General features: G+C 42.6%; 2 long non-coding RNA genes across 2 annotated transcripts in view; one reads left to right on the forward strand and one right to left on the reverse strand.

Moving 5' to 3' along the window:
- The window catches only part of LOC137299779 (uncharacterized), a 111242-nt gene extending 104308 nt beyond the window's left edge, over positions 1 to 6934 (forward strand). Inside the window, exons 2-4 of the long non-coding RNA XR_010957982.1 lie at positions 2579 to 2670; positions 3711 to 3799; positions 6853 to 6934. This is a non-coding gene — a long non-coding RNA (uncharacterized lncRNA). The remainder of the gene's footprint in view (positions 1 to 2578; positions 2671 to 3710; positions 3800 to 6852) is intronic.
- Positions 2197 to 13546, reverse strand: part of LOC137299780 (uncharacterized) — a 38751-nt gene continuing 27401 nt past the window's right edge. Inside the window, exons 2-3 of the long non-coding RNA XR_010957983.1 lie at positions 3570 to 3656; positions 2197 to 2635 (exon numbers count right to left, since the gene is read on the reverse strand). This is a non-coding gene — a long non-coding RNA (uncharacterized lncRNA). The remainder of the gene's footprint in view (positions 2636 to 3569; positions 3657 to 13546) is intronic.

Raw genomic sequence — 13546 nt, forward strand, 5'->3', positions numbered from 1 at the left:
GATAGTTGAATGTTTTTCTACTGACGATAGGTGGAATGTGCCAGCAATGATGTGGGGCTGGAGGAGGTTGCAGAGGGAGGTTGAAGCAAGCCTGTGGAGAGATTTGTAAATGAGGATGTAAAAGCTGATGTGCTGAAAGGGAGCCAATGGAGGTTGGTGAGGACAGGAATGATTGTGCAGTATACCATGTTTGCAGCTGAGTTCTAGACAATTTTATTTTATATGACACAAAACTTGGAAGGGTCGTAAACAGTGAGGAGGATAGTGATAGACTTCAAGACGATATAGACAGGCTGGTGGCATGGACGGACACGCGGCCGATGAAATTTAACGCAGAAAAATGTGAAGTGATACATTTCGGTAGGAAGAACGAGGAGAGGCAATATAAACTAGAAGGCACAACTCTAAAAGGGGTACAGGAACAGAGAGATCTAGGGATATATGTGCACAAATCATTGAAGGTGGCAGGGCAGGTTAAGAAAGCAGTTGAAAAAGCATACGGGATCCTGGGCTTTATAAATGGAGGCGTAGAGTACAAATGTATGGAAGTCATGATGAACCTTTATAAAACACTGGTTCGGCCACAACTGGAGCATTGAGTCCCGTTCTGAGCACCGCACTTTAGGAAAGATGTGAAGGCTTTAGAGAGGATGCAGAAGAGATTTACTAGAATGATTCCAGGGATGAGGGACTTTAGTTACGTGGATAGACTGGAGAAGCTGGGGTTGTTCTCCTTGGAACAGAGATGGTTACGAGGAGATTTGATAGAGGTATTCAAAATCATGATGGGTCTGGACAGAGTAGATAGATAGAAACTGTTCCCATTGGCGGAAGGGTCAAGGACAAGAGGACATAGATTTAAGATGATTGGCAAAAGAACCAAAGGTGACATGAGAAAAGCTTTTTTACACAGCGAATGGTTAGGATCTGGAATGCACTGCCCGAGGGGATGGTGGAGGCAGATTCGATCATGGCCTTCAAAAGGGAACTGGATAAGTACTTGAAAGGAAAAAATTTGCAGGGCTACGGGGATAGAGCGGGGGTGTGGGACTAGCTGGATTGCTCTTGCACAGAGCCGGCATGGACTCAATGGGCTGAATGGCTTCCTTCCGTGCTGTAACCTTTCAATGATTCTATAATTCTACATATGGGGGAAGCTCAAGAGCTGAAGAGTAGGGAATTGGAAAATCCAAGGCTGAAAGTGATAAAGGTGTGGATTAGGGTTTCAGTGGCAGTGAGGCAGAAATGGGTGATATCAGGGGGGATGAAGGCAGTCTTTGTGGTGGACTGGATGAGATTTAAAGCTCAGCTCAGTGTAAAGCAGGACCATTATTGGAGCCGCAACACAAGATTTCCTCGGGCATAATCTAGGCTGATACTTAAGTGCAGTAATGAGGGAGTGCTGCATTGTCAGAGGTTCTGTCTTTCAGCTGAGACATTAAACTGTCTGCCTTCTCAAGTGAATACAAAAGACCTCATGGCATTACTCAAAGCAGAGCAGAGAGTTCTTTTGGTGTCCTGGCTATTATTCTTCCCTCAACCAACACCACCGAAAGCAGATTATCTGGTCAGTCATTAATTTGCTGTTTGTGGAATCTTGCTGTGTGCAAATTGTCTGCCATATTTGATTATAAAATAAACTTCAAAAGTAATCCATTGCCTTCAATGTGCCATGGGACATCCTGAGGATGTGAAAAGATGCAATATAAATCCAAGTTCTTTCTTAACTCTTCTCACGTTATTGACTTAAATTTACTATATTAATTAGTGAGTAAAGCCTCCAATGGCATCGGCAAGAGCACAAGAGTTGCAGCTCACTATATTATGTCAATCTACAACATCTGCACAGAATAGGAGTGCAAAGGCTTCATGCAGTGTTTCTCTTGCCTGTAGACTTCTTTTGTAGACACTATCATTGCCTGCAACTTGTATGCAGAAGTTCAAATGTTGAGTTAACTATCATTTTCTGAAGCAAAATTATTAGAGCATGGGATTTCTAACTTGCCCTTGAGCAGCCCAATAGAAGTCCATTTGAGTTTACTGCAACCACAATGGTCAAATGTGTAAGGCAGCTGTTTGCATTGCCGCTGGTTGCACCCTGTTGTTATATTACCTGGTATACAAAAAAAAATTGAACCATCAAACTGCCATAGATTTATTTCAGAAAGACATCACAATGTCTATTTTGACATACAGCATGGCGCAGCTTAGAAATATATTGGGTAAATTTTTCTGCTTGTGCTGTCTTGGCACTGGGCATCCTTCACTGGGAGTGTGTATCGGAAAATTGACTGAGCGCAGCCCGTGATTTTCCATCCATCAAAATTAATAGTGAGTTGTTTGTGCATGATTTCCTGACGCACGCTCCCAGTAGGTGAGGCTCTAAGACAGGAACGAGCAAATGGAAATATACATTCTTCACATCATGCATTTGGTTACTTTAGAATACTGTGCAGTAATGAATGGTGTCATAAACAACACAACTAAAGCATATAAAAAAAACATGGGAGTGAACAAAAGAAAGTACATTTATTAATTTGTTTCTCCAATGTTCTCCTTGTCCCTCCTCTTTTGGCAGCATTGACTCCTTGATGGGTTGCAGTTCCCTGGATACAGGTCATCCTCTGGTACCTTGCTGAAATGGATATTATTGACAATGAATGTTGGCAGGTTAGTCAATCATGGAGGCCATCACAGCCAAGCACATCTTGTCCTCGCCTGATGTCTTGATGATCTAGCAGGGATCACTGGATAATGGTCAGGAGCAGGGACCACTGGCTAGATTTCTTCTCCCTAACTCTGGAGTACTGAGGCCAACTGTAGCATCTGTCTCGCCACCTAGGCTGAGGTCAGTGATTGAATCTGGGATCCTTCTAGTCTGTATTACTTACTGGGGGTAATTTTGACTTTGTGCGATAGTGTAAAACCCTATCATCCATCTTACACTATTGCACAAAGTCAAAATTACCTCCATTGAGACATGAGGGAGCCAAATAAGCAAGACTAAGAGAATCCTCCCTTTCAGCATCTGCTTAAAATAGTTAAATATTTGGGGGAAAAATTGCCCTTGATAGTCCCAAATTACTATGACTGTAATTTACCTGTACCTCATTTCAAATAAATAAAGCAACAGATGTTTATTATAAAGCACCATAATTCGTGAATCAGCCTTTCTGAGTCATTTCCCATCCCATTATAGAAACCAGGAGGTAAGCAATAGTCAGAATAAGATCCTGAGTGAGTATTGCATTGGCAAGGAATTAGACTAATGATGTAAGGTAAGCTCTGGTTTTATTTTGTGTGTTTGTGTGTATCAATTTTCTAAAAAAAAAGCCGCTGATATCACAGTTAAAATGAAACTGCTGAATTGTGCTTCCAAATTGCTGTAACAGCAATTTTAGTGTCTGGGAGTCTATTTATAGAGATTGTTCTATTAAATAACAACACATTTTCAGTAGTCATAGGGTTAATGCAATTGATTGGGATTTAATTTATCCACTATATGTATTGTCACATTGAATTCTTCTCCCATACACGATATGTGTGCGAGGAAGTGTAATTATCCTTACGAGATGTCATTTCCTTTTCACTGTCTGAAACCTCCAGGTGCTCCAAGTTTTCTGAATGATAACTAAAACTTTTTGATGTTTTCAAAACTGAAAGAAAAAAAAGAACAGATGACTGATAAATATCTTCTAATTCTCTTACAGTAAATTGCCAACACCTTGTAAGATGCTCTTTGAACTTGACTCATTGTGAATGGCAGAAGACAACCGACATCTGTGCTGATGTGAGAATGGTACCTGTTACCCAATTATGTGAAGTCACCCTGGTATGTCTGTAAAAGGTCAGAAGGAAACTAGGTGCCAAGTTCCATCATAAATTTACATATCTAAAACTGACAAACCCCAGGCCTTGCAGCTGTTTTATTGATCTTGTAAAAAACACAAAACTGAAAGCAGGCGCTATACAAGGCCCTATCTAAAAGGCGTTGGCCCAGAAATTTGGGCGCACCCATTTTGGCATGTGTGGTGGGCTTAGGATATATCCCCCACACCTGAATGATGAGGCCCGAGGTTCTCCAGATATTGGACCCCAGGCCTCATTATAATAGAACCAGCGCGGCAATGAGAGCCCACCAGCAAAGAGGAGTGTAAGATCAGGCTGCTGCTAGCATCGCAGCGGCCCTCAGGTAAGTAGGTCCGTGGGTTGGGGCCAGAGGTTGGGGCCAGGGGTCGGGGGTCAGGGAGCGGGGCCGGGGGTTGATTATGAACTCTGAATATATCCAAAAGCTTATCCTGGTGGAGGGATCTAATCTACATTTCTAATACTGTGAAAGTTGGATTTACATTTTCTGTATTTCACTTGTCTGATTCTGAATCCATCTCTGCCTCGCTACCTACTAGTCAGACCCTGGTTGATGTTTGCATCAGAGGCTGCTGAATATCTTTTTCTCTCTCCTCCATGTAGCAGATTTTGTACACTCTTTTATCCTTTGTATCCCGCTCTGCTATTATTTCCACGGTCTCAGTATTAAAAGCTTCAGGTTTATTCACTTGATATACTCGTTGGATACAGTGCCCCACGCCTTTGCGTCACACTTCAATCTTAGTCAATTTGTATCTTAATGGTAGTAATTATAGTGGAAAGTGTTTCAAAACAATGATTTGAACTCCACCTATTCTGCTTTTATCACTAGCTGCAAATGAAATCCAGAACCAACAGAGTTAAATATGAGCCTGCCTCACGAGTTCAATTTCTGCATGTGTATTTTTCTTTTTAAAAGGGATCTAAATTGGAACCACCCACACTCTAATGTATCCAATTCTAGTCAGCAGGAGCATTCGGGGCTAGTTTACTGCTTTTTTCTTGGAAATGAATCACTCAGCTAAGCCTCTTCATTTTCTCGGTAATGCATCTTCTTCCCTCAAAAGTGCCAGCTTCAAAAACCTACTAAGTAGAAATGGAATTAATTCCCCAGGGCCATAGCAATGATGATGCTGGTTGATGCAGAGGACAGCTAGACCAGGTCTCAAGATCTATTATTTCAAAAGGCCACAACACCCACCCCCTCCCTTTGACAGGTTTACAGCTGTGAGAACATGCTCTTTGAGGGCGCTCTGAATGTCAGATGGAGCTGCGTGTGACTTGCTGTCGCCAAGCTGCATTCACGACAGCAAACAAGGCCTGCCGCCACCAACTGTGATCACCCAGGAGAGCGATCCAGCTCTGGACCCACTCACCACCTCAATCATCTCACAGTGTCATTAAAAACATTATTAGCAGCATGCATACGAATGCAGGATGAGTGTGATGTGTGCGTGATGGAGGCTTCATTTTGTTTTAAATAAGAACAGAAAATGCTGGAGAAGCTCAGCAAGTGAGGCAGCATCTGTGGAGAAAGAAATAGAATTAACGATTCAGGTCGAAGACCTTTCGTCAGAAATGGAAGATGTTAAAAGAGTTGAAGTTTTTGAGCAAGTACAGAGCCAGGGTAAGGTGGGGGGGAGGGGAGGAAAGAACAAAAGATCTGTGATAGGGAAGAGGGCAGGAGTGATTAAATGACAAAAGGGATGATGGTGCAAGGCAAGGAAGGTGGTAATGGGACAGGTTGATCAGGAGTAGCTGTAAATGGCAGCAGCAGAACCATTACCAGCACTAGCTGATCGAAAAAATGGGAGCGGTGGTTATGATCTGAGGTTATTGAAATCAATGTTGAGTCCGGAAGGTTGTAAAGTGCCTAAATGAAAGGTGAGGTCCTGTTCCTTGAGCTTAAGTTGCTTGATATTTTAATTCCCCCTCCCACTCCTCTCACCTCTCTGTCATTGGGCTCTTCCACTGTTCCAATGAAGCTCACGTAAGCTTGAGGAACAGCACCTCATCTTTCGTTTAGGCACTTTACAACCTCCTGGACTCAACAATGTTTTCAATAACTTCAGATCATAACCACTGCTCCCATTTTTTCGGTCCACTAGTGCTGGTAATGGTTCTGCTGCTGCCATTTACATCTACTCCTGATCAATTTTTTGTTTCTTAACCTGTCCCATTACCACCCTCCTTGCCTTGCACCATCATCCCTTTTGTCATTTAATCACTCGTGGCCTCTACTGTATCACAGACCTTCCCTTTTGTTCTTTCCTCCCCTCTCCTCCCTCCTCCACCCCCCTTTCCCTGGCTCTGTACTGGCTCTTTTAACATCTTCCAGTTCTGATGAAAGGTGTTCGACCTGAAACATTGGGGATGATTTTAAACCCCAAGAACGGGTGGGAGTTGAAAATAGTTGTTTTTTGAGTCGCGACCGCAACCCGGCTTTATTTCCGGGTTTAATGTCAGCGCGGAAAAGTACAAGCTTCCCACTGGGAATGCAAAGTCCGAAAATTTTGCAGTTGCGACCCAGAAAAACAACTATTTTCAACTCCCACCCACCCCCCAACCCACTCCCCCCCCGCCCGGTCTTGGGGTTTAAAATCACCCCCGTTAACTCTGTTTCTTTCTCCACAGATGCTGCCTGACTTGCTGAGCTTCTCTGGCATTTTCTGTTTCTATTTCAGATTTCCAGCATCCACGGTATTTTGCTTATTTTTTTTTTGGACAGGAGAAGTGAGCACAACAGCAGCAGTGTGACTCATGCAAAATGTGAATGAGAATTATGTTTTTGAAAGATTGCTGACAACAAAGAGCTTGATTAAATGTAATTACAGTAGAAATGTGTAATCACGCATGACTCACCACGCAATAATAATAATAATAATAAAATAGATTTACAATGTCCGCAGTCTGAGCAGTGCTGGTAGTAAATAATTTATAAGAGAAGTTCTGCTTGTTGTGACGGTATGTACCTTTTGTGTTCAGTCTGTGCAGACCACAAATAACTGATGAAAGAAGTCTAGCTGACCTTTTCTCCGGCTCGCAGCCGTAGTCGGGCTGAATGGGATTATGCATCGGGTAGAAATGAAATTGAAGTACAAAGGAAAAATGCTGAGCCTGTTTTTCAAAAGCTTGCATGATTTTCATCTGTTAATAACGCACAAGTTGCAGCCATGTTGTGCAATATTTGTGGAACTCTGCGACACTATTACCAACAAAAAAAAAGGTTTTGTATGTTTTTATATTTGTACATTAGGTCAGTTGGACGCATGGTGTAAATGATGTTACACATATGCATTTGATGCAGTTGAAAGCAAAAGTACCTCTTGTGCACACTACCGAAAATCTGATTCATGTGTTGTACTGATCACTTTTACAGATTGATTCTTGCTGAGTTGATTTGACATGCCCACTCTTTAGGAGAAAAAGGCTGATTACTGTTGGTGATAGGAACAAACGAATGCATTGATTTGGCATTCCTCCCTCTGCTAATTTAACAGAGGCATTGAACACCTCAATGAATAGTGGACAGAAGAATTTCGTATGAATACATTAAGCATTCGTCACCATTCCTGGCAACAGTAATTTCTAGTTTAGTCATTTCTAGTTTCTAGTAAATGAAATGAGTATCAGGTGTATTTGTGGATCTGGGAATCTTATCAAATTTACTTAGCCAAATTAATTTAACATGAGGAAATCATCAGTCGATGTCAGCTTCTGCTGCATTTTGTAACCTTTCTGCCCCAACATTTCTGTCCTCTCCTGAATGCACTTGCTCTTCTTGGGGCACAGTTCTAGGATGGTGATGACCCTCCTGCACCTTGCCGAAGTAGGCATTCTTCACTTTTAAGCCTAGACATTGGGGTGTATCTTCAGGCCTTCCGCCTGGCAGAAATGGGGCGGTGACGCCCCAAAAATGGTGGGCAATGACCTACGGCCATCGTGGTGGCCATGGAAATGTTTCCCTGGGCCTCCACTGGGCTGCCGGAGTGGCCCCGAGTCAAGCCGCAGGCCCATTTAAAATGTAATCAGGGGTCTTAGATTAGAGATTAGAAAACATTTCTACACACAAAGGGTAGTAGAAGTTTGGAACTCTCTTCCGCAAACGGCAATTGATACTAGCTCAATTGCTAAATTTAAATCTGAGATAGATAGCTTTTTGGCAATCAAAGGTATTAAGGGATATGGGCCAAAGGCGGGTATATGGAGTTAGATCACAGATCAGCCATGATCTTATCAAATGGCAGAGCAGGCACGAGGGGCTGAATGGCCTACTCCTGTTCCTATGTTCCTATGTCTTATAAGGTACATTGGACCCTGACTGCCATTTTTTGGACTGAGCTGGACTAGGTGGCCGAAGAGGATCCCAAGGGTCAGTTCCTCTTCATTTTAATGGGGCCTGGAAGAACTTCATAAACCCAGGCTCCACAAACACAGCCTGAGCCACTCCACTGCCTCTCTGCCTACCCACCCCCAGCAGATCGGGCCTCCGCCCAGGAACCCACCTTCCTCCGCCCCGGAGGCTGGCCAGGCTGCCCGATATTGCGGGCTGCCCTGTGGCACTCAGTTCCAGCAATGGCCTGGTGCAAATGAGGCCCTGCCCTCACAATGGACCAGAACTCCCAGCGGGACAGCTCAGTGGCCAGCTGGCCCAATTCCTACATCTGAATATAACCTTCAGTGACAGAGTTTCATCATCAGGACCCCTTTATAGAAATCAAACCGTTATAAATGATTTAGATTCATGTAATTCCGATTTTTTTTCCTGTTGCTTTCTGTTTTTTTTTATTGCAGTAGCAAGAACTAATAAAATCATCAGGGGGATTTGGTTAGAGAAGATATTGAGCTATCGCATTAAGGACCAGCTGAATTAATATCACCAGAAATTGTTATTGGCCCAAGGTACTGTGTGTGTCACTCATTGTCAAGCTCAATAATCCCTCCGAGCCAGATTCTTCTGATGTTGTCATCAGCAGTCACTATTAAAAAAGAATCAATAGAAATAGACCATGACTCTAAAACCAATACAAAAACTCTTCAGAAGAAGTACATTTAGCTCTATGGAGGGTAAGAGTGCAGAAAGATCAGGCCTTTCACTTCTTTCAGATGAGACGTTAAACCAAAGCCCCACCTACCCTCTCAGATGGACATAAAAGATCCAATGGCACTATTTCGAAGAAGAGGAGGGGAGTTCTCCCCAGCGTCCTGGGTAATATTTATCCCTCAACCAACTGCACTAAAAAAATACATTTATCCGGTCATTATCACATTGCTGTTTGTGGGACCTTGATGTGCCCAAATTGGCTGCCGTGTTTCCTACATTACAACAGTGACCACACTTCAAAAGTACTTCATTGGCTGTAAAGCATTTTGGGCATCCTGAGGTTGTGAAAGGTGCTATATAAATGCAAGTTCTTTCTTTCTCTTGGTAGGAAAATATTCCATATACAGTGAATCCTTTACCATCTACAATCCAATTATATACTGCCTTAATTATCTGCAGGACAAAAGCCTTCCATGTTGTGACTATTTCGTGGAATGAAACTACGCTGTACAATATTAACATGTGAACATGACAGATATCAATGAAATTCCATCGTCCTCAATGGGTTAATGCCTCTGTTGAAATAGTGAACAAAAGAATTTAATTCAAACTAGTTGACCGCCCGTGTCAATACACAGAGAATATGGCCACTCTCTTAGCTGTCTATAATGTCTTTATGTTGATGTTTCTCTCTGTATCACCTCTTCTGAATCTCTCTCTCTCTCTCTCTCTCCTGTTTCTCTGTCCTTAACTCTTCTTTGTGCTTCTCTCTTTTTCTTTACTTTCCAATAGGAGGTGATGGGTAACATTACATGCTGTGGCAGGAAAAGGAGCCACCAGTGGTTGCAGGCTGTATTTGGGATGTGGGGAAAATCCCCTTGCTAATCATCCGTGCTGCCTCACCCCTTGCTCTCATCATGCCCCCTACTCCTTAATCTTCCTTCCATCTTCTCCATTATTACCACTCCATCACTCCCATTGCTACCCCTACCTCTCTTCCCGTGCATAATCCACATAATCAATATATTCTCCCCTCCCCCTTGCTCCACTGTCACTGACCTCTTGCTAACCTTCCTCCTCCTCCTCCTCACTCCTCCTCCCTCCTCCATTTCCTTCCCACTCCTTCCCCCAAACCCCTCATCCACCTTTTCCTCCATCTCACCCAGCTCTTTATTCAGGGGTTAGCCTGTTTAACCTCCTCCACATCCCACATGCATCTTCCACAGCTCTGCATCTCTGACTCCATCAGCAGATCATCAACAATTGTTCCCCTTTGTATTGCCCTTCAGAATGTTTGTTCCCTTGTAAACAAGGTGCCCACTATCCATGACCTTATTGCTGATAAACCTATTGACAATCTGTTGCTAATGGATGGCAATTCCTATCCTCTCCTCCAAAGATTTCTCACCTGGTTACACATCCATCACTTGCCCCATCCAAACTTTCTCGGCAGTGACGTAACTATTATCATCAAGCCCCTTATTGACTCCTCTGGTACCTTCTTCTCCTTTGAGCTTCTAGCATATTGTGTGCAGTCCTGGAACCCTTGCTATAGGAACATTGAGACTGAACTAGAAAAGATGCTGAGAGAAACAAATAGAATGATTAGGGGATTAAAAATCAAGCATTTGGGGATAGACTTACAGAACTGGGATTCTTCTAATTGGAAAGCGAGGGGGCATAATTGAAATCTTCAAGTTAATAAGGTTCAAAGATATAAAGGATCAGTCAGAGCTATTTTATTTGGTGTGGGATAACAGATCAAGGACACGAGTATAAACTGAAAAGGGGTAAATCAGGCAGAATATCAGAAACCATTACTTCATTGAAAGGGGATTGGTTCTTGAATAACTTATCAAAGGAGGTTGTTGGAGCAAGTAGCTTAAATTTTTCAAGGCCAAATTGAACAAATATCTTGAAGAGAAACACATTATCAGTTATAAATACTAGAATAGCAGGAAGGCAATCTAAATGGACCTATCCGCTCTAACTTTCAATGTCAAGTGCAAAAAGCTTATGAGTTCTTCATCTCTAAGATTGAGACTATCTGTGTAGCTGGCTCTGCACCTAACTCCACTTCCCCCTCCCCCTTCTGTTCCTCTCTGCTCCCAACAAATTCCCACTCACCATACCTCCAATTCCATGTTACTCTGCAGTTTCTCCTCCATCTCCACCTGTTCTCTCCAAGCTCATCTCTTCCATAAACCTTTGCCTTTCCTGGCTGCTATGCTCACCGACATTGTTCACTCAAGCACCTCATCTCCCTCCCTTTCAAAAATTGTGTCATCACTCCAGTCCTCAAAAAGCTCACCCATCACCCATCTGTCCCTTTCAATTACCAGCCTAACACTAACATCCCTTCCCTCTCTAAGAACCTCAAACGTTTAGTTAACTCTCAGTTCCATACTCATCTCCCCCAAAACTTTCTATTCAAATCTCTTCAGTTTGGCTTCACCCTGGTTACAGGACTAGGATCATCATGGTCCAAGATCACAAATGACATCCAGTGTGATTGTGGTCATGGTGCATTATCCCTCCTTATCCTTCTCAACTTTTCCATGGTATTTGATATGATCAACCCTGTCACTGTCTAGCATCTCTCCTCTGTTGTCCAATTGTTGAACCAAAAGAACTGCCCTTGCATGGTTCCATTCCTACCTGTCCCAATTCAACCAGCAAATCTACAACATTAGCTTCTTCTCCTGGCTTGTACAGTCACCTCCAGGATTCCCCAGGGATCTATCCTTGGCCCTGTCCTATTCCTCATCTACATCCGCAAGCTGTTCAACAGTTACGTAATCTGTAGACAAGGGGTCAACCTCTGTATATGTGCTGTTGACACCCAGCTCTACTTCTTCAACAATTCCCTTGACTAAATCTATGTTGTCAGATTGCCTGTCTGACATTAAGTTATGGATAAGTCAAAATTTATTTCAACCAAACATTTGAAAGGCTGAAGTCATAATTTTCAGCCCCCAGCATAAACTCCTTTCCCTTACCACTGGCTCCAACCACCTCTCTAGCCATTCATTATGCAGAATCAAGCTGTGGAACATTTTGCCGTCCTGTTGGACTAGAGCTCACCACATCCTATCCATCACCAAGAATACTTACTACACCTCTGCAACAAGCACCCTGCCCCTGCCATAGCCATATCGCTGCCAAAACCCTTATTCATGCTTTCGTCACAACTAGACTCCATTTCTTCAGTGCTCTCCTGGCCATTCTCCCTCCTCCACCCTCCAAAACCATGTCTCCTGCATCCTGTCTTATAATAAATCCCTCTCGCCCATCACTCCCTGATTTTACTGACAGCACTGCCAATTTGTCTGCCCGAAGCATTGAATTTAAAATCTTTGCCTTCACCTTCAAATCCCTCCATGGTTTTGCCCCATCTTATCACTGTAACCTCCCCCAGCCTATATCCCCTTCCAGGCCCTTCACTGCTCTGACTCTTGCATTCTATGCAACTCCCTCCCTTCACCCCACAGGCGGTGGCAGATCCTTCAGCCTCCTTAGCCCTGCTCTCTCGAATTCCCAGCCTCTGTCTTTCTGCTTCTCCTGGCCACCTTCGAAAACCTTTTAAAAATCTATCTTTTCAAACAAGCTTTTGCTCTCCTCTTCTGATTCTCCCACATAGCTCAGCACGAGTTGCTTTCTATATTTTTCCTTCGGTAAAGCATCTTGGAATGTTTTTCTACATTAAAGGGCTTTATAAATGCAACTTGTTGTTCTGTAAGACCAAATTTTAGGGGCTCCTGATTATTCCTCAATTTTCATTAACCACCAAGGAGAGGGATTCCTCTATTATGGTAGATAACAGAGTTTTCATCTATGTATCTATAACATTTTAAAAATATTACACTTGTGTGCATTTGTCTACAAAACCGTATTTCCTGTTGTCACATTTTTGTCACACTTTTCCATTATAAACTCTTATTTCTGGAAACTGCAAATGTGAACTTGTCATGTGTAATTACACCTCTGCCAGTGGTTGTGTTATAATGTCTCAATTCTTTGTCTGTTATTCTAAATGAGGCGTTAGCCTGTTTGAAATAAACTGCTTCCTTTGAAATAGCAGAGAGCGGAATTCGATACGAGCGTATTAAGTATTGGTGCAATAATCTCACTTGTAGAAATTTCTGTCCTGTTATGTTTAACTTTCACTCAAATGAATGAATCCAAAACAGCTCAGATCATTTAATGTTAGCAGTAGTTTGGTTTTATTTGATTTTTTCCCTTCTTAAGGTAATAACTAATATCTAGAAGGTAATACATCCTTCCACCCATCTCCCAAACAAATTTAAAAATGTGATAGAAATATGACAGGTGTTGCCTAAAGTAAAGTATTTCTACCCATTTTGCTCTCAGTGAAAAGTTAAGTGAAGTTCTGACTGAACCACTTAACTAAAGGAGCTATCTAGGCTCAGTTGCTTTTCTGAATGTATCACATTTTATTGATCATACTGAGCTACCACATAGAGACCTAGGTCTCTTGAATGAGTTATGATGATTCTCCTCAGGAGTGAGAATGGTTGAAAGTCACTGTCATCAGTGAGATATTCTTTCTGTCCTAGGGGTGTGTGTCTCCCAGTGCTGTGTGCTGTTACCAATCATCGAGTGTTATATAATTTC

This window comes from Heptranchias perlo, chromosome 29 (assembly GCF_035084215.1).
Source record: "Heptranchias perlo isolate sHepPer1 chromosome 29, sHepPer1.hap1, whole genome shotgun sequence".
NCBI classification, from domain to species: Eukaryota; Metazoa; Chordata; class Chondrichthyes; order Hexanchiformes; family Hexanchidae; genus Heptranchias; species Heptranchias perlo.